A 19995-nucleotide genomic window follows, 5' to 3' on the forward strand; every position below is an offset into this window, starting at 1 on the left:
AAGAAAACCAGTAAGCCAGTGACTCAGCCCCTGTAATAGGGATAGAGGCAGAGAATCCCAGTGGAGAGAGGGGAACCGGCCAGGCAGAGACAGCAAGGGCGGTTCGTTGCTCCAGAGCCTTTCCGTTCACCTTCACACTCCTGGGCCAGACTACACTCAATCATAGGACCTACTGAAGAGATGAGTCTTCAGTAAAGACTTAAAGGTTGAGACCGAGTCTGCATCTCTCACATGGGTAGGCAGACCATTCCATAAAAATGGAGCTCTATAGGAGAAAGCCCTGCTTCCAGCTGTTTGCTTAGAAATTCTAGGGACAATTAGGAGGCCTGCGTCTTGTGACCATAGCGTACGTGTAGGTATGTAGGGAAGGACCAAATCGGAAAGATAGGTAGGAGCAAGCCCATGTAATGCTTTGTAGGTTAGCAGTAAAACATTGAAATCAGCACTTGCCTTAACAGGAAGCCAGTGTAGGGAGGCTAGCACTGGAGTAATATGATAAAAATGTTGGGTTTAGTCAGGATTCTAGCAGCCGTATTCAGCACTAACTGAAGTTTATTTAGTGCTTTATCCGGGTAGCCGGAAAGTAGAGCATTGCAGTAGTCCAACCTAGAAGTAACAAAAGCATGGATAAATTTTTCTGCATCATTTTTGGACAGAACATTTCTGATTTTTGCAATGTTACATAAATGGAAAGAAGCTGTCCTTGAAACAGTCTTGATATGTTCGTCAAAAGAGAGATCAGGGTCCAGAGTAACGCCGAGGTCCTTCACAGTTTTATTTGAGACGACTGTACAACCATCAAGATTAATTGTCAGATTCAACAGAAGATCTCTTTGTTTCTTGGGACCTAGAACAAGCATCTCTGTTTTGTCCGAGTTTAAAAGTAGAAAGTTTGCAGCCATCCACTTCCTTATGTCTGAAACGCAGGCTTCCAGCGAGGACAATTTTGGGGCTTCACCATGTTTCATCGAAATGTACAGCTGTGTGTCATCCGCATAGTAGTGAAAGTTAACATTATGTTTTCGAATGACATCCCCAAGAGGTAAAATATATAGTTAAAACAATAATGGTCCTGAAACGGAACCTTGAGGAACACCGAAATGTACAGTTGATTTGTCAGAGGACAAACCATCCACAGAGACAAACTGATATCTTTCCGACAGATAAGATCTAAACCAGGCCGGAACTTGTCCGTGTAGACCAATTTGGGTTTCCAATCTCTCCAAAAGAATGTGGTGATCAATGGTATCAAAAGCAGCACTAAGGTCTAGGAGCACGAGGACTGATGCAGAGCCTCGGTCTGACGCCATTAAAAGGTCATTTACCACCTTCACAGGTGCAGTCTCAGTGCTATGATGGGGTCTAAAACCAGACTGAAGCATTTCGTATACATTGTTTGTCTTCAGGAAGGCAGTGAGTTGCTGCACAACAGCTTTTTCAAAAAAATTTGAGAGGAATGGGAGATTCGATATAGGCCGATAGTCTTTTATATTTTCTGGGTCAAGGTTTGGCTTTTTCAAGAGAGGCTTTATTACTTTATTACAAGATAAAGCAAAGCAGTGCAACAGAAACAACAACACAGAGTTACACATGGAATAAACAAGCGTACAGTCAATAACACAATAGAAAAAAGGAAAGTCTATATACAGTGTGTGCAAATGGCATGAGGAGGTAAGGCAATAAATAGGCCATAGTAGCAGAGTAATTACAATTTAGCAGCTTAACACTGGAGGGATAGATGAGCAGATGATGATGAGCAGATGAAGGTGAGTAAGTAGTGATACTGGTGTGCAAAAGAGCAAGAAAGTAAATAAAACAATATGGGGATGAGGTAGGTAGATTGGCTGGGCTATTTACAGATGGACTATGTACAGCTGCAGCGATCGGTAAGCTGCTCAGATAGCTGATGTTTAAAGTTAGTGAGGGAAATGTAAGTCTCCAGCTTCAGCGATTTTTGCAATTCGTTCCAGTCACTGGCAGCAGAGAACTGCAAGGAAAGGCGGCCAAAGGAGGTGTTGGCTTTGGGGATGACCAGTGAGATGTACCTGCTGATATACCTGCATGTGAATATTAAAGTCACCAAAAATTTGAATATTATCTGCTATGACTACAAGATCCGATAGGAATTCAGGGAACTCAGTGAGGAACACTGCATATGGCCCAGGAGGCCTGTAAACAGTAGCTATTAAAAGTGAGTGAGTAGGCTGCATAGATTTCATGACTAGAAGCTCAAAAGACGAAAACGTTGTTTTTTGTTTTTTGTAAATTGAAATTTGCTATCGTAAATGTTAGCAACACCTCCGCCTTTGCGGGATGCGCGGGGGATATGGTCACTAATGTAACCAGGAGGTGAGGCCTCATTAACACAGTAAATTCATCAGGCTTAAGCCATGTTTCAGTCAGGCCAATCACATCAAGATTATGATCAGTGATTAGTTCATTGACTATAACTGCCTTGGAAGTGAGGAATCTAACATTAAGTAGTCCTATTTTGAAATGTGAGGTATCCCAATCTCTTTCAGTAATGGCATGGATGGAGGAGGTCTTTATACTAGTGAGATTGCTAAGGCGAACACCGCCATGTTTAATTTTGCCCAACCTAGGTCGGGGCACAGACACGGTCTCAATGGGGATAGCTGAGCTGACTACACTGACTGTGCTGGTGGCAGACTCCACTAAGCTGGCAGGCTGGCTAACAGCCTGCTGCCTGGCCTGCACCCTATCTCATTGTGGAGCTAGAGGAGTTAGAGCCCTGTCTATGTTCGTCTAGAGCCCTGTCTATGCCCTTTCTAAATCATTCTCTCTACTATTATTCTGACATTTCACATTCTTAAAATAAAGTGGTGATCCTAGCTGACCTAAGACAGGGCATTTTTACTAGGATTAAATGTCAGGAATTGTTAAAAACTTAGTTTAAATTTATTTGGCTAAGGTGTATGTAGTAAACTTCCAACTTCTACTGCTAATCTTTCACATTTGAATTCTTTCTTGGGGGCCCGGCCGGGTTTAAATGCTTTTTTCAATTTCATTCATTTGTATTTATACATCTGTATTTATTAATTGTAGTTTTTGCTGCTTAAAGGTTTTTGTTGTTGCCTAGACAACCTTATTTTCATGTTGATTCTTCGTATTCGGTGGGAGGAGCTGCACCTCAATATTAGGAAGTTGTTCTTAATGTTTAGTACACACCAGAAACTGTTGAGCGTGAAAACCCAGCAGCGTTGCAGTTCTTGACACGAACAGGTGCATCTGGCACCTATCATACCCCGTTCAAAGGCACTTAAATCTATTGTCTTCACCCTCTGAATGACACACACACAATCCATCTCTCAGTTGTCTCAAGGCTCCAAAATATTTTTTTAACCTGTCTCCTCCCATTTATATACACTGATTAAAGTGGATTCACCTGGTCAGTCTAGGTCATGGAAAGAGCAGGTGACCTTAATGTTTTGTACACTCAGTGTATATTTGCCACAAGGATTAGGATACATTTCCCAATAGGATGTGGAATTAGTGTCAACATGTTTTTTTGGTACATTGGAATCAGTGTAAATATATGTTTTTGTACTTCGTCCTTGTGGCTTGGTGACCTGCACGTATAAAAGTGTTCCTCTATCTCAAGCTGAACAGAACCTACAGACTACCACCTGTGATTCCTTTTCTGACAGGAAAAGATTACCATGGAGAAGTTGGCCATCCTTCTGCTTCTGAGTGCTGCCATTGCACTGGGCGACACAAACCTGACCCAGCTCCTTGGTTTAGAACCCTTACTGAAGACTGAGGTGGAACAGACTCCTCCTGTTGAGGCTCAGGTAGCAACAGTGCAGGAGGGGACAAAGGAAAGTTCATGTCCCTCAGACTGGCACACATATGGATCACGCTGTTTCAAGTTTGTCAGCATTCCACAGTCATGGGCAGATTCTGAGCAAAACTGTTTGGCACTTGGTGGAAACCTAGCATCTGTGCGTAACCTTTTAGAGTACCAGTTCATGCAAGCACTGACAAAGGACACCAATGGCCACCTACCTGACACCTGGGTTGGAGGTTTTGATGCAGTCAAGGAGGGCTTATGGATGTGGTCAGATGGGACCAGATTTGACTACACTCACTGGAACACTGGTGAGCCCAATAACGCTGGAGAAGGAGAGGACTGTCTGCAGATGAACGCTGCAAGTGAGAAGCTCTGGTTTGATGTGCCCTGTGAGTGGAAGTTTGTATCTATCTGTTCCAGAAGAATGTAGGCTAGGAAATGACCCAGCCACTTCAACTCCCACCTCCAGGGGTCAACAGTCTACACTTCAATACTCAAACCAAGATCTGTCACTCACTGCAGCTCACCAACATGACAAATAAAACATGTATTCACAAAAAAGCTATCCACCTATCTAATGATTAGCCAACGAGCCATATCTAACAGTTAGAAATAATGACAGAGGAATTTACAAGAGACAGCAAACAGCAAACATGTAGCTACTGAAAAAACTGCCTTTGAAGTTCAGTGCAGACTTTTATACTAAGTCATGATCTGCTGTTAGCTAGCTACTGTTTAGGTAGGCTAACCTTTCAGGTTAACTAACATTAGGTAAACTTGTGATGAAACTGTTTGATGTTGATGCTTCTGCTTTTGAAATTAAAGATAAATGACAAACTATTCAGTGTTTTCTTCATTTGCTATTGCTTTTCAAGTTGTCATGGCATCAGTTAGTCAATGGTAAGTTATTTTTAAACTAGAATAAAGACAATCTCTAAATGACATGAACCTGCATCACTAAAAATAATACATGATAAAACCTTATCATGCTGTTAATTATGAATGAGTAACTCTCTTCCTAACAGACCATTTGTTTCTGAATGGTTTAGATGCAGGAAATTAAAGTTATATAACTATTAACTAACATGAATTATCAGCTTTTTCAAATAATGTATTAATGCATTTATGGCTTATTAAACACACACAATGAATAAATACTTAGTAGATATTAAATGAATGATTTATTTATTCAGGTTAACTAATGTAACCTTATTGTAAAGTGTTACCATTCCCTGTCTTTCATATCTGAGGCTAAATCCATGAGGCTAAGAAATGTGACAGGGAATGTGTCCACAGAGAGAGAGAGAGAGGGAGAGAGAGAGTGTTATTCTATTTCTCCCCTGAATGAAGGACTGAAGATGCTCTGAGATTAAAAGGCAGAAAAGAATGAAAAGGCGGAGTCACAGGGACGGAGAGTCCCTCACACAACAACGTGACAGCCAGTAGGGCTTTAGGAGGAGGGAGATATGAGGAGGAAGCTGCTTCTATTGGGCAATTGTCGGAGGAAATTCATTTGTGACACCAGCTTATATTAAAATTATACTTCACTTTATTTGCACCTACTACACTTAAGGCGAGGCTAGCGTATACTGTAGGCTCACTGGTCAACAAGAGCAGGAAAGGACAGGGGACAGCAGAGAAGTACAAGTTGAAGAAAGTGCAGTGTCAGAGACACAAATGAAATAAAAACATCTGCTTTTCTCCATACCGTCATGACAGTAGCAGATATTTCAAAACGTTAAAAACAAATAATTTAAATGACTCTTTATACACAATTCCATTAGAAGCATCAAACTCATAGCTATAAGGCGTTTGGATATGAAGCTTACGTCATGCTTCAGATTGATAGTGAAGTCAGCCTTGAGTGGGTCCTCTCTCACTTTGTTTGTGAGCCTCGAACATCAGACCACTGTCTATTAGAATTTGCAGTTAGAACTGAATAAAAGTATTATTACTTTCCCTAGACCACTAGGAATGTTGATGATGTAATGAAATAAACAGATAACAAAAGGTTTTGTCCAGCAGAACACATTATTGCTTGGATGTAGTTGCTATTCAGGTTTCTAAAGAGCACTAGGAAAAAAACAAGGTCTGTGTTAGAGGTGAATACTGTAGGTGTCATAGGATAGGCTTAAAGGACGACAGATGGAGACGGGGGTTAAAGGACGACAGATGGAGACGAGGGTTAAAGGACGACAGATGGAGACGAGGGTTAAAGGACGACAGATGGAGACGAGGGTTAAAGGACGACAGATGGAGACGAGGGTTAAAGGACGACAGATGGAGACGAGGGTTAAAGGACGACAGATGGAGACGAGGGTTAAAGGACGGGGTTAAAGGACGACAGATGGAGACGAGGGTTAAAGGACGACAGATGGAGACGAGGGTTAAAGGACGACAGATGGAGACGAGGGTTAAAGGACGACAGATGGAGACGAGGGTTAAAGGACGACAGATGGAGACGAGGGATAAAGGACAACAGATGGAGACGGGGGTTAAAGGATGACAGATGGAGACGAGGGTTAAAGTCAACAGATGGAGACGAGGGTTAAAGGACGACAGATGGAGACGAGGGTTAAAGGACGGGGGTTAAAGGATGATAGATGGAGGCGAGGGTTAAAGGATGACAGATGGAGACGAGGGTTAAAGGACTACAGATGGAGACGAGGGTTAAAGGACGGGGGTTAAAGGATGATAGATGGAGGCGAGGGTTAAAGGACGACAGATGGAGACGAGGGTTAAAGGACTACAGATGGAGACGAGGGTTAAAGGACGGGGGTTAAAGGATGATAGATGGAGGCGAGGGTTAAAGGACGACAGATGGAGACGAGGGTTAAAGGACTACAGATGGAGACGAGGGTTAAAGGACGACAGATGGAGACGAGGGTTAAAGGACGACAGATGGAGACGAGGGTTAAAGGACGACAGATGGAGACGAGGGTTAAAGGACGACAGATGGAGACGAGGGTTAAAGGACGACAGATGGAGACGAGGGTTAAAGGAAGACAGATGGAGACGAGGGTTAAAGGACGACAGATGGAGACGAGGGTTAAAGGACGACAGATGGAGACGAGGGTTAAAGGATGACAGATGGAGACGAGGGTTAAAGGACGACAGATGGAGACGAGGGTTAAAGGACGACAGATGGAGACGAGGGTTAAAGGATGACAGATGGAGACGAGGGTTAAAGGACGACAGATGGAGACGAGGGTTAAAGGATGACAGATGGAGACGAGGGTTAAAGGACGACAGATGGAGACGAGGGTTAAAGGAAGACAGATGGAGACGAGGGTTAAAGGATGACAGATGGAGACGAGGGTTAAAGGACGACAGATGGAGACGAGGGTTAAAGGAAGACAGATGGAGCTGAGGGTTAAGACCCTGTAATCAAGGCGTATGCTCACGTGAAATGTTTAAAGAATTTCACAAATGTTAAATTGTATTATTTTTTTTAAATACAATTCATTGAATTGAATCAAAAGTCATTCAGAAGTCATTCAAAAGTCTAACCACCCTGAGAGATCAGGATTAGGAAAAGGTCAAGGGTGAGGACTCGTCCATAAATGAGTTATTACTAACCCTTTCAAAAGGGGGAGGGGTTGCAAGAACATCTTTAGGAGTGCTGTAGCTCTTTGAAGGGTTTTGTTTTAAAGTTTGAATCTGTTGGTGAAGCTTATAGTTTGGTACACCTGAGAGGGGAATGTTGAGGACTGACAGGGCTTTAAGAAACTGAAGCCACCCAGGAGGTCTACTATCATCAGCAGTCTGGTGGGATGCAGAGATACTTTTAAGCAAGTCCATCATATGTGAACCCCTGACAACATCCCCCTGAAAGATAAACTCTCCTTTGTCATTCCAAGTAGCGGCCGCCTTTGAATCTTTTATCTTGTTCATAATGTATCTAACATTTTTCCTGTTACATGCTGGAACATGTGTCAACAAGTCATGCAGACATTATCTTCAACATGTATTTGATCTTCAACTGGTAAGATCACCAGTCCAGGCATTACAGGGGCATGGCTCTCTCTATGCGCGTCATCCTTTAAGGTTTCCCATAGGGAAAGCGATAAATGGTTGGTCTCTCTCTCACCTTGTTTTACCAAGGTCAAATACCTTTGCAAAGAGGTTTGTGTATTTTTGGACCTTATCATAGGGATTCATCCTTTTCTGTTCAAAATATCCTTTATGGCCATATCCAAATCATTTTCCGCTGTTTGTCTGATATTTTCAGGACCCTGTAATTGTTGTTTAAGTCTATCCAACTTTTGATGAGGCACTAAGTACATTTTATTGGCCATCACATTCTGTGTTCAACCCCCACGTCTAGCAGCAATGAGGCTGGTGATGAAGGACACGGCTATACTGAGTAAAGGTAGAAGATAACCCCCACGTCTGGCAGCAATAAGGCTGGTGATGAAGGACACGGCTATACTGAGTAAAGGAAGATAACCCCCACGTCTAGCAGCAATAAGGCTGGTGATGAAGGACACGGCTATACTGAGTAAAGGAAGATAACCCCCACGTCTAGCAGCAATAAGGCTGGTGATGAAGGACACGGCTATACTGAGTAAAGGAAGATAACCCCCACGCCTGGCAGCAATGAGGCTGGTGATGAAGGACACGGCTATACTGAGTAAAGGTAGAAGAAACCCCCAGACTGTTGTATGGTATGTCTTTTCCTTTGAAGACTTGCACTTTTACTGGCAAAGAGTTTGATCGCTGCCTTTTGTCTCTTTAATTTTTTTAATTGGGTCAGGGTGAGTGGAATGCACCCTTTGAGAAGATTCAAAGCAATCTCACATAGGGATAATATGAGATCTGAAGAACAATGATCCAAGATGGCCTTCCGTTCTTTATGGCTAGCCCCAACTAGGGATCTCAAGAGGGGCAGGTTTCTTTTTAAACGCGGAGACATATTGTTTACTTTTTAGGAATGTACACCGTCGGCCACTCCCACGGGAACAGGCCTGTTCGGAGCCTCAGGTGTTCTGGAGTATTTGCTTTTAAATCCACGATTTGGTGGCGTCCTCATAGCTATCCATGAAGTAGGATTTCCTTCCAGGGTACATCAGCTGAGCTAGAATGTTTATTTGTAGTTTGTCTCTAGGGTTTTTGAACAAAACCAAGTAATTGACTTTCAAACTAATGGTACGGCTATTTTTACCTTGGTGAAACACATTTTGTACCAAGTAAAGCACTGACAAGTTTCGATGATCAGTATATTGAGTAAAAACTCAAGCTATTTTAGAATGTTCACAAAAAGCACACCATCCAAAACCAACATTGTTTTTATGAGGAGGTAAAAGTTCATCATCAGACAGGGATGCTGGTATTCTGTCAACAAACTAAATTTGTATTTTCTTCAACAACTCATCATACAAGGGTTGATAACATGAATAACACCACACAATATTGTCAGGTTTCTGAGATAATACATGTTCAGAATTCTCTAAAATACTTTTTTACAAAACAAGTTTTACTGCTATTGTATTGGCCTGCGATTAAGGCCGAAAATGGTAGTTGCAACCTGGGATCAAAACCTTCTACAGCAGCCATTATATCTTAAGAGTTAAGACACACAGGGGCTTGTACCATAAAGTCAGTAACCAAAGGGTAAGGTGGTCCTGTCAGGTAAAAGTAATCACTTGTCATGGAGAAGGTAGTCGCACTTCGCTTCGCTCCACAGGTAATATTACATTTCATTACATTACAACGGTTTGATTTGTTTGATCTGAGCAATTTTTTCTTAGCTAGCTACATAGCCGTCTTTGTATCAAAGATAATTGTGTAGTTTAGAGTAATTATCGAGGTTAGCTAGCCAGCCAGCTGTTTTCGTCCTCCTAACTTAGTCAACACTGCTAGCTAGCCAACTAGCCAACTTCTACCGACTAGCAGCACTGTAGAAACTATTACATTACAACGGAACGACTTGATTAGTGTAGTGCTAGCTAGCTACATAGCTGTCTTTGCTGTCTTTGTATCTAAGATAATTGTGTAGTTTAGAGTAATTATCGAGGTTAGCTAGCCAGCCGTGCCGCGACGCGACGCAGTTATCCAGACTCCAGACTTAGTCAAAACACCTAGTCATCATCAAACCCACTGCTAGCTAGCCAACCTTTACTGACTAGCAGCACTGTAGAAACTAATACATTACAATCGAACGATTTGACTAGTGCAGTGTTAGTTGACTTTGTCATAGTTTGATAATTGTGTAGTTTGGAGTAATTATCGAGGTTAGCTAGCCAGCTATTTTCGTCCCCCGCGACGAAAATAGGTTACCTAGCCAGCTACACGTTCAAACAAAGTCAACAACGCAGCCACTGCTAGCTAGCCTACTCCACCAGCCAGCAGTACTGTATCATCTTCGTCATTTTAGTCAATAACATTTTTGCAACGTAAGCTTAACTTTCTGAACATTCGAGAAGTGTAGTCCACTTGTCATTCCAATCTCCTTTGCATTAGCGTAGCCTCTTCTGTAGCCTGTCAACTATGTGTCTGTCTATCCCTGTTCTCTCCCCTCTGCACAGGCCACACAAACGCTTCACACCGCGTGGCCGCTGCCACTCTAACCTGGTGGTCCCAGCGCGCACGACCCACGTGGAGTTCCAGGTCTCCGGCAGCCTCTGGAACTGCCGGTCTGAGGCCAACAAGGCAGAGTTCATCTCAGCCTATGCTACTCTCCAGCACCTCGACTTCTTGGCACTGACGGAAACATGGATTACCACAGATAACACTGCTACTCCTACTGCTCTCTCCTCGTCTGCCCACGTGTTCTCGCATACCCCGAGAGCATCTGGCCAGCGGGGTGGTGGCACTGGAATCCTCATCTCTCCCAAGTGGACATTCTGTCTTTCTCCCCTGACCCATCTGTCTATCTCCTCATTTGAATTCCATGCTGTCACAGTTACCAGCCCTTTCAAGCTTAACATCCTTATCATTTATCGCCCTCCAGGTTCCCTAGGAGAGTTCATCAATGAGCTTGACGTCTTGATAAGTTCCTTTCCTGAGCATGGCTCACCTCTCACAGTTCTGGGTGACTTTCACCTCCCCACGTCTAACTTTGACTCATTCCTCTCTGCCTCCTTCTTTCCACTCCTCTCCTCTTTTGACCTCACCCTCTCACCTTCCCCCCTACTCACAAGACAGGCAATGCACTTGACCTCATCTTTACTAGATGCTGTTCGTCCACTAATCTCATTGCAACTCCCCTCCAAGTCTCCGACCACTACCTTGTATCCTTTTCCCTCTCGCTCTCATCCAACACTTCTCACTCTGCCCCTACTCGGATGGTATTGCGCCGTCCCAACCTTCGCTCTCTCTCTCCCGCTACTCTCTCCTCTTCCATCCTATCATCTCTTCCCTCTGCTCAAACCTTCTCCAACCTATCCCCTGATTCTGCCTCCTCAACCCTCCTCTCCTCCCTTTCTGCATCCTTTGATTCTCTATGTCCCCTATCCTCCTTGCCGGCTCGGTCCTCCCCTCCTGCTCCGTGGCTCGACGACTCATTGCGAGCTCACAGAACAGGGCTCCGGGCAGCCGAGCGGAAATGGAGGAAAACTCGCCTCCCTGCGGACCTGGCGTCCTGTCACTCCCTCCTCTCTACATTTTCCTCTTCTGTCTCTGCTGCTAAAGCCACTTTCTACCACTCTAAATTCCAAGCATCTGCCTCTAACCCTAGGAAGCTCTTTGCCACCTTCTCCTCCCTCCTGAATCCTCCTCCCCCTCCCCCCCCCCTCCTCCCTCTCTGCGGATGACTTCGTCAACCATTTTGAAAAGAAGGTTGATGACATCCGATCCTCGTTTGCTAAGTCAAACGACACCGCTGGTCCTGCTCACACTGCCCTACCCTGTGCTTTGACCTCTTTCTCCCCTATCTCTCCAGATTAAATCTCGTATCTTGTGACGGCCGGCCGCCCAACAACCTGCCCGCTTGACCCTATCCCCTCCTCTCTTCTCCAGACCATTTCCGGAGACCTTCTCCCTTACCTCACCTCGCTCATCAACTCATCCTTGACCGCTGGCTACGTCCCTTCCGTCTTCAAGAGAGCGAGAGTTGCACCCCTTCTGAAAAAACCTACACTCGATCCCTCCGAAGTCAACAACTACAGACCAGTATCCATTCTTTCTTTTCTCTCCAAAACTCTTGAACGTGCCGTCCTTGGCCAGCTCTCCTGCTATCTCTCTCAGAATGACCTTCTCGATCCAAATCAGTCAGGTTTCAAGGCTGGTCATTCAAGTGAGACTGCTCTTCTCTGTGTCACGGAGGCTCTCCGCACTGCTAAAGCTAACTCTCTCTCCTCTGCTCTCATCCTCCTAGACCTATCTGCTGCCTTTGATACTGTGAACCATCAGATCCTCCTCTCCACCCTCTCCGAGTTGGGCATCTCCGGCGCGGCCCTCGCTTGGATTGCGTCCTACCTGACAGGTCGCTCCTACCAGGTGGCGTGGCGAGAATCTGTCTCCGCACCACGTGCTCTCACCACTGGTGTCCCCCAGGGCTCTGTTCTAGGCCCTCTCCTATTCTCGCTATACACCAAGTCACTTGGCTCTGTCATATCCTCACATGGTCTCTCCTATCATTGCTATGCAGACGACACACAATTAATCTTCTCCTTTCCCCCTTCTGATAACCAGGTGGCGAATCGCATCTCTGCATGTCTGGCAGACATATCAGTGTTGATGACGGATCACCACCTCAAGCTGAACCTCGGCAAGACGGAGCTGCTCTTCCTCCCGGGGAAGGACTGCCCATTCCATGATCTCGCCATCACGGTTGACAACTCCATTGTGTCCTCCTCCCAGAGTGCTAAGAACCTTGCCGTGACCCTGGACAACACCCTGTCGTTCTCCACTAACATCAAGGCGGTGACCCGATCCTGTAGGTTCATGCTCTACAACATTCACAGAGAACGACCCTGCCTCACACAGGAAGCGGCGCAGGTCCTAATCCAGCCACTTGTCATCTCCCGTCTGGATTACTGCAACTCGCTGTTGGCTGGGCTCCCTGCCTGTGCCATTAAACCCCTACAACTCATCCAGAACGCTGCAGCCCGTCTGGTGTTCAACCTTCCCAAGTTTTCTCACGTCACCCCGCTCCTCCGCTCTCTCCACTGGCTTCCTGTTGAAGCTCGCATCCGCTACAAGACCATGGTGCTTGCCTGCGGAGCTGTGAGGGGAACCTTCCGGAGACACCTGAAACCCCACCTCTTTAACCTCTCATCACGCTTGCGTCCCACCCACTCAACAGCCAGTTGAATCCTGTGGCGCAATTTTCAAATCCCTTAGAAATGCTATTACTTCAATTTCTCAAACATATGACTATTTTACAGCTATTTAAAGACAAGACTCTCGTTAATCTAACCACACTGTCCGATTTCAAAAAGGCTTTACAACGAAAGCAAAACATTAGATTATGTCAGCAGAGTACCCAGCCAGAAATAATCAGACACCCATTTTTCAAGCTAGCATATAATGTCACAAAAACCCAGAAGACAGCTAAATGCAGCACTAACCTTTGATGATCTTCATCAGATGACACACCTAGGACATTATGTTATACAATACATGCATGTTTTGTTCAATCAAGTTCATATTTATATGAAAAACCAGCTTTTTACATTAGCATGTGACGTTCAGAACTAGCATACCCCCCGCAAACTTCCGATTAATTTACTAACAATTTACTAAATTACTCACGATAAACGTTCACAAAAAGCATAACAATTATTTTAAGAATTATAGATACAGAACTCCTCTATGCACTCGATATGTCCGATTTTAAAATAGCTTTTCAGTGAAAGCACATTTTGCTAAATTCTCAGTAGATAGCCCGGCATCACAGGGCTAGCCATTTAGACACCCACCAAGTTTAGCGCTGACCAAACTCCGGTTTACTATTATAAAAGTTTGATTACCTTTCCTGTTCTTCGTCAGAATGCACTCCCAGGACTTGTACTTCAATAACAAATGTAGGTTTGGTCCAAAATAATCCATAGTTATGTTCCATCAGCGGCGTTTTGTTCGTGCGTTCTAGACACTATCCCAATGGTAAATAACGGTCGCGCGCATGGCGCATTTCGTGACAAAAGATTTCTAAATATTTCATTACCGTACTTCGAAGCATGTCAACCGCTGTTTAAAATCAATTTTTATGCAATTTTTCTCGTAAAAAAGCGATAATATTCCGACCGGGAATCTGTGTTTCGCTAAATAGAGGGAAAAACAGAAAGACGGGGGCGGCCAGTGCACGAGCCTAAGCCCTTTGTCCTCTGATAGACCACTTAGCAAAAGCGCTCGTGTGTTTCAGCCAGGGCTTTGAATTACATCATTCAGGTTTTTCCCAGGCTCTGAGAGCCCATTGGAGCCGTGGGAAGTGTCACGTAACAGCAGAGATCCTTGTAATGAATAGAGATGACAAAGAATAGCAAGAAATGGTCAGACAGGGTACTTCCTGTACAGAATCTTCTCACGTTTTGGCCTGCCAAATGAGTTCTGTTATACTCACAGACACCATTCAAACAGTTTTAGAAACTTTAGGATGTTTTCTATCCATATGTAATAAGTATATGCATATTCTAGTTACTGGGTAGGAGTGGTAACCAGATTAAATCGGGTACGTTTTTTATCCGGCGGTGTAAATACTGCCCCCTTGCCCTAACAGGTTAAGGAATACCTAGGATAGGATAAAGTAATCCTTCTAACCCCCCCCCCCCCCCCTTAAAAGATTTAGATGCACTATTGTAAAGTGGTTGTTCCACTGGATATCATAAGGTGAATCCACCAATTTGTAAGTCGCTCTGGATAAAAGCGTCTGCTAAATGACTTAAATGTAAATGTAATGTAAATGTACTACCTGGAATCTTTTAGTAAGTGGGGCATTACGTAGATGGAACCCCTTTGTATCCCCAACAATCTCTTATCATAGACTACCTGGAATCTTTTAGTAAGTGGGGCATTACGTAGATGGAACCCCTTTGTATCCCCAACAATCTCTTATCATAGACTACCTGGAATCTTTTAGTAAGTGGGGCATTATGTAGATGGAACCCCTTTGTATCCCTAACAATCTCTTATCATAGACTTCCTGGAATCTTTTAGTAAGTGGGGCATTACGTAGATGGAACCCCTTTGTATCCCTAACAATCTCTTATCATAGACTGCCTGGAATCTTTTAGTAAGTGGGGCATTATGTAGATGGAATCTCTTTGTAGGAGGTCAACATTTCTAATTCACTATTCCGGTCGTTTATAAAACCCTCGACTAGTTTACACGTGGGGCATTTTCATTGTTTTGCCTTTGGCTTTCAACACTACGTGATTGTTTTTAGTCCTAAAAGCATAGCTTTTGGGTCCACAGGATGACCACTATCATATGGTCACCATCTTCCAGTTCACTGGTTAAACCACCCAGATAGTTACTAAGAGGGGGGGGATGACCACTATCATATGGTCACCATCTTCCAGTTCACTGGTTAAACCACCCAGATAGTTAGTAAGAGAGGGGTTCCAATCCCCAGGTTTCCTTCCATAGACCACAGAGTCTGTGTCATGGTAAACCACCCAGATACTTGCTGAGAGGAGGAGGGGGTCCAATCACCAGGTTTCCTCACATAAAACCACGAAGCATCGTTACCCATCGCGCCACAAAAGCCACGGCCCTTTGCAGAGCAAAGGGGAAGAACTACTTCAAGGTCTCAGAGCGAGTGACGTCACCCGATTAAAAACGCTATTAGCGCGCACCACCGCTAACTAACTAGCCATTTCACATCGGTTACACTTACATAGACCACAGAGTCTGTGTCATGGTAAAGAACCCTCCTCTGCAGCTGCTCCATGAGGGTATATAGTCCATAGGTCATGGTAGAAGCTGGTAGAACCCTCCTCTGCAGCTGCTCCATGAGGGTATATAGTCCATAGGCCGTGGTAGAAGCTGGTAGAACCCTCCTCTGCAGCTGCTCCATGAGGGTATATAGTCCATAGGCCGTGGTAGGAGCTGGTAGAACCCTCCTCTGCAGCTGCTCCATGAGGGTATATAGTCCATAGGCTGTGGTAGAAGCTGGTAGACCCCTCCTCTGCAGCTGCTCCATGAGGGTATATAGTCCATAGGCCGTGGTAGGAGCTGGTAGAACCCTCCTCTGCAGCTGCTCCATGAGGGTATATAGTCCATAGGCCGTGGTAGAAGCTGGTAGACCCCTCCTCTGCAGCTGCTCCATGAGGGTGTATAGTCCATAGGTCATGGTAGAAGCTGGTAGAACCCTCCTCTCCAGCTGCTCCATGAGGGTATATAGTCCATAGGCCGTGGTAGAAGCTGGTAGACCCCTCCTCTGCAGCTGCTCCATGAGGGTATATAGTCCATAGGCCGTGGTAGAAGCTGGTAGAACCCTCCTCTGCAGCTGCTCCATGAGGGTATATAGTCCATAGGTCGTGGTAGAAGCTGGTAGACCCCTCCTCTGCAGCTGCTCCATGAGGGTATATAGTCCATAGGCCGTGGTAGAAGCTGGTAGACCCCTCCTCTGCAGCTGCTCCATGAGGGTATATAGTCCATAGGCCGTGGTAGAAGCTGGTAGACCCCTCCTCTGCAGCTGCTCCATGAGGGTATATAGTCCATAGGTCGTGGTAGAAGCTGGTAGACCCCTCCTCTGCAGCTGCTCCATGAGGGTGTATAGTCCATAGACCATGGTAGAAGCTGGTAGAACCCTCCTCTGCAGCTGCTCCATGAGGGTGTATAGTCCATAGGCCGTGGTAGAAGCTGGTAGAACCCTCCTCTGCAGCTGCTCCATGAGGGTATATAGTCCATAGGCCGTGGTAGAAGCTGGTAGAACCCTCCTCTGCAGCTGCTCCATGAGGGTATATAGTCCATAGGCCGTGGTAGGAGCTGGTAGAACCCTCCTCTGCAGCTGCTCCATGAGGGTATATAGTCCATAGGCTGTGGTAGAAGCTGGTAGACCCCTCCTCTGCAGCTGCTCCATGAGGGTATATAGTCCATAGGCCGTGGTAGGAGCTGGTAGAACCCTCCTCTGCAGCTGCTCCATGAGGGTATATAGTCCATAGGCCGTGGTAGAAGCTGGTAGACCCCTCCTCTGCAGCTGCTCCATGAGGGTGTATAGTCCATAGGTCATGGTAGAAGCTGGTAGAACCCTCCTCTCCAGCTGCTCCATGAGGGTATATAGTCCATAGGCCGTGGTAGAAGCTGGTAGACCCCTCCTCTGCAGCTGCTCCATGAGGGTATATAGTCCATAGGCCGTGGTAGAAGCTGGTAGAACCCTCCTCTGCAGCTGCTCCATGAGGGTATATAGTCCATAGGTCGTGGTAGAAGCTGGTAGACCCCTCCTCTGCAGCTGCTCCATGAGGGTATATAGTCCATAGGCCGTGGTAGAAGCTGGTAGACCCCTCCTCTGCAGCTGCTCCATGAGGGTATATAGTCCATAGGCCGTGGTAGAAGCTGGTAGACCCCTCCTCTGCAGCTGCTCCATGAGGGTATATAGTCCATAGGTCGTGGTAGAAGCTGGTAGACCCCTCCTCTGCAGCTGCTCCATGAGGGTGTATAGTCCATAGACCATGGTAGAAGCTGGTAGAACCCTCCTCTGCAGCTGCTCCATGAGGGTGTATAGTCCATAGGCCGTGGTAGAAGCTGGTAGAACCCTCCTCTGCAGCTGCTCCATGAGGGTATATAGTCCATAGGCCGTGGTAGAAGCTGGTAGAACCCTCCTCTGCAGCTGCTCCATGAGGGTATATAGTCCATAGGCCGTGGTAGGAGCTGGTAGAACCCTCCTCTGCAGCTGCTCCATGAGGGTATATAGTCCATAGGCTGTGGTAGAAGCTGGTAGACCCCTCCTCTGCAGCTGCTCCATGAGGGTATATAGTCCATAGGCCGTGGTAGGAGCTGGTAGAACCCTCCTCTGCAGCTGCTCCATGAGGGTATATAGTCCATAGGCCGTGGTAGAAGCTGGTAGACCCCTCCTCTGCAGCTGCTCCATGAGGGTGTATAGTCCATAGGTCATGGTAGAAGCTGGTAGAACCCTCCTCTCCAGCTGCTCCATGAGGGTATATAGTCCATAGGCCGTGGTAGAAGCTGGTAGACCCCTCCTCTGCAGCTGCTCCATGAGGGTATATAGTCCATAGGCCGTGGTAGAAGCTGGTAGAACCCTCCTCTGCAGCTGCTCCATGAGGGTATATAGTCCATAGGTCGTGGTAGAAGCTGGTAGACCCCTCCTCTGCAGCTGCTCCATGAGGGTATATAGTCCATAGGCCGTGGTAGAAGCTGGTAGACCCCTCCTCTGCAGCTGCTCCATGAGGGTATATAGTCCATAGGCCGTGGTAGAAGCTGGTAGACCCCTCCTCTGCAGCTGCTCCATGAGGGTATATAGTCCATAGGTCGTGGTAGAAGCTGGTAGACCCCTCCTCTGCAGCTGCTCCATGAGGGTGTATAGTCCATAGACCATGGTAGAAGCTGGTAGAACCCTCCTCTGCAGCTGCTCCATGAGGGTGTATAGTCCATAGGCCGTGGTAGAAGCTGGTAGAACCCTCCTCTGCAGCTGCTCCATGAGGGTATATAGTCCATAGGTCATGGTAGGAGCTGGTAGACCCCTCCTCTGCAGCTGCTCCATGAGGGTGTATAGTCCATAGGCCGTGGTAGAAGCTGGTAGAACCCTCCTCTGCAGCTGCTCCATGAGGGTATATAGTCCATAGGCTGTGGTAGAAGCTGGTAGACCCCTCCTCTGCAGCTGCTCCATGAGGGTATATAGTCCATAGGCCGTGGTAGGAGCTGGTAGACCCCTCCTCTGCAGCTGCTCCATGAGGGTATATAGTCCATAGGTCGTGGTAGGAGCTGGTAGACCCCTCCTCTGCAGCTGCTCCATGAGGGTATATAGTCCATAGGCCGTGGTAGAAGCTGGTAGACCCCTCTTCTTGTTACGTCTCCATTACAACAGAGATACGTCTTGACTCAAGAACTAAACATTTGAAATTTCATATTGGTCTGAAAAAAATGTATTCCAATAATTATTCGGGATCTTTAATGATAGATGTTAATATATTACTTCTCTGAGCAAATTCGCCCCACAAACTGTTCAAGAGAAGTTTACACACGTTTATTTTGGCTTTGGTGACCTCTATTCTGTCAGGGTCAAGACATATGCCCTCTTTTTCATAATAGTCCTGAATGTATCTGTCTTCGCTTTCCTGATCAGTGCCTGATGTAGGATATCCTGAAGCCATTTGTTGGCCTCTCAAGAAGGTATTGACGTACTCTTTAAAAAGAGTGTCTGATTTCCTGGGAAAGTTCCACACTACAAAGCTGTAGCCACACGATACCCCTTCCCTAAGCCGAATCTCATGGGAAAGAAACTTAAACAATGTATCACTGGTTGAAGGCTAGGTCTACAAAAATAACAAGACTTGACTACCTTGGGCTTTGACACTGGGGGCAACACCTTTTACCCAGTTATCCACAGTCACTTTACCTCTACCTACATGTACATATTACCACAATTACCTTCTTCTACCCAGTTATCCATGTATAGTCACTTTACCGCTACCTACATGGACATATTACCTCAATATTGACTAGCCAGTTCCCCCGCACATTGACTCTGTACCGGTACCCCCTGTATATAGCCTCCACACATTGACTCTGTACCGGTACCCCCTGTATATAGCCTCCGCACATTGACTCTGTACCGGTACCCCCTGTATATAGCCTCCACATTGACTCTGTACCGGTACCCCCTGTATATAGCCTCCACATTGACTCTGTACTGGTAACCCCTGTATATAGCCTCCGCACATTGACTCTGTACCGGTACCCCCTGTATATAGCCTCCGCACATTGACTCTGTACCGGTACCCCCTGTATATAGCCTCCACATTGACTCTGTACCGGTACCCCCTGTATATAGCCTCCACATTGACTCTGTACCGGTACCCCCTGTATATAGCCTCCACATTGACTCTGTACCGGTACCCCCTGTATATAGCCTCCACATTGACTCTGTACCGGTACCCCCTGTAAATAGCCTCCACATTGACTCTGTACCGGTACCCCCTGTATATAGCCTCCACATTGACTCTGTACCGGTACCCCCTGTATATAGCCTCCACATTGACTCTGTACCGGTACCCCCTGTATATAGCCTCCACATTGACTCTGTAGCGTAATACCCTGTATATAGCCTCCACATTGACTCT

At 45.9% G+C, this 19995-nt stretch overlaps 1 protein-coding gene and 1 pseudogene across 2 annotated transcripts in view; both read left to right on the top strand.

The window, feature by feature from the left end:
• The window catches only part of LOC123735852 (cell adhesion molecule CEACAM6-like), a 214862-nt gene that overhangs the window by 167701 nt on the left and 27166 nt on the right, over positions 1-19995 (top strand). The gene's annotated exons all lie outside the window — the stretch shown is intronic.
• Positions 3515-4597, top strand: LOC145867260 (ladderlectin pseudogene; annotated as a pseudogene).

This window comes from Salmo salar, unplaced genomic scaffold (genome assembly GCF_965601325.2).
Source record: "Salmo salar unplaced genomic scaffold, fSalSal1 ptg000257l, whole genome shotgun sequence".
In the NCBI taxonomy this organism is placed as follows: Eukaryota; Metazoa; Chordata; class Actinopteri; order Salmoniformes; family Salmonidae; genus Salmo; species Salmo salar.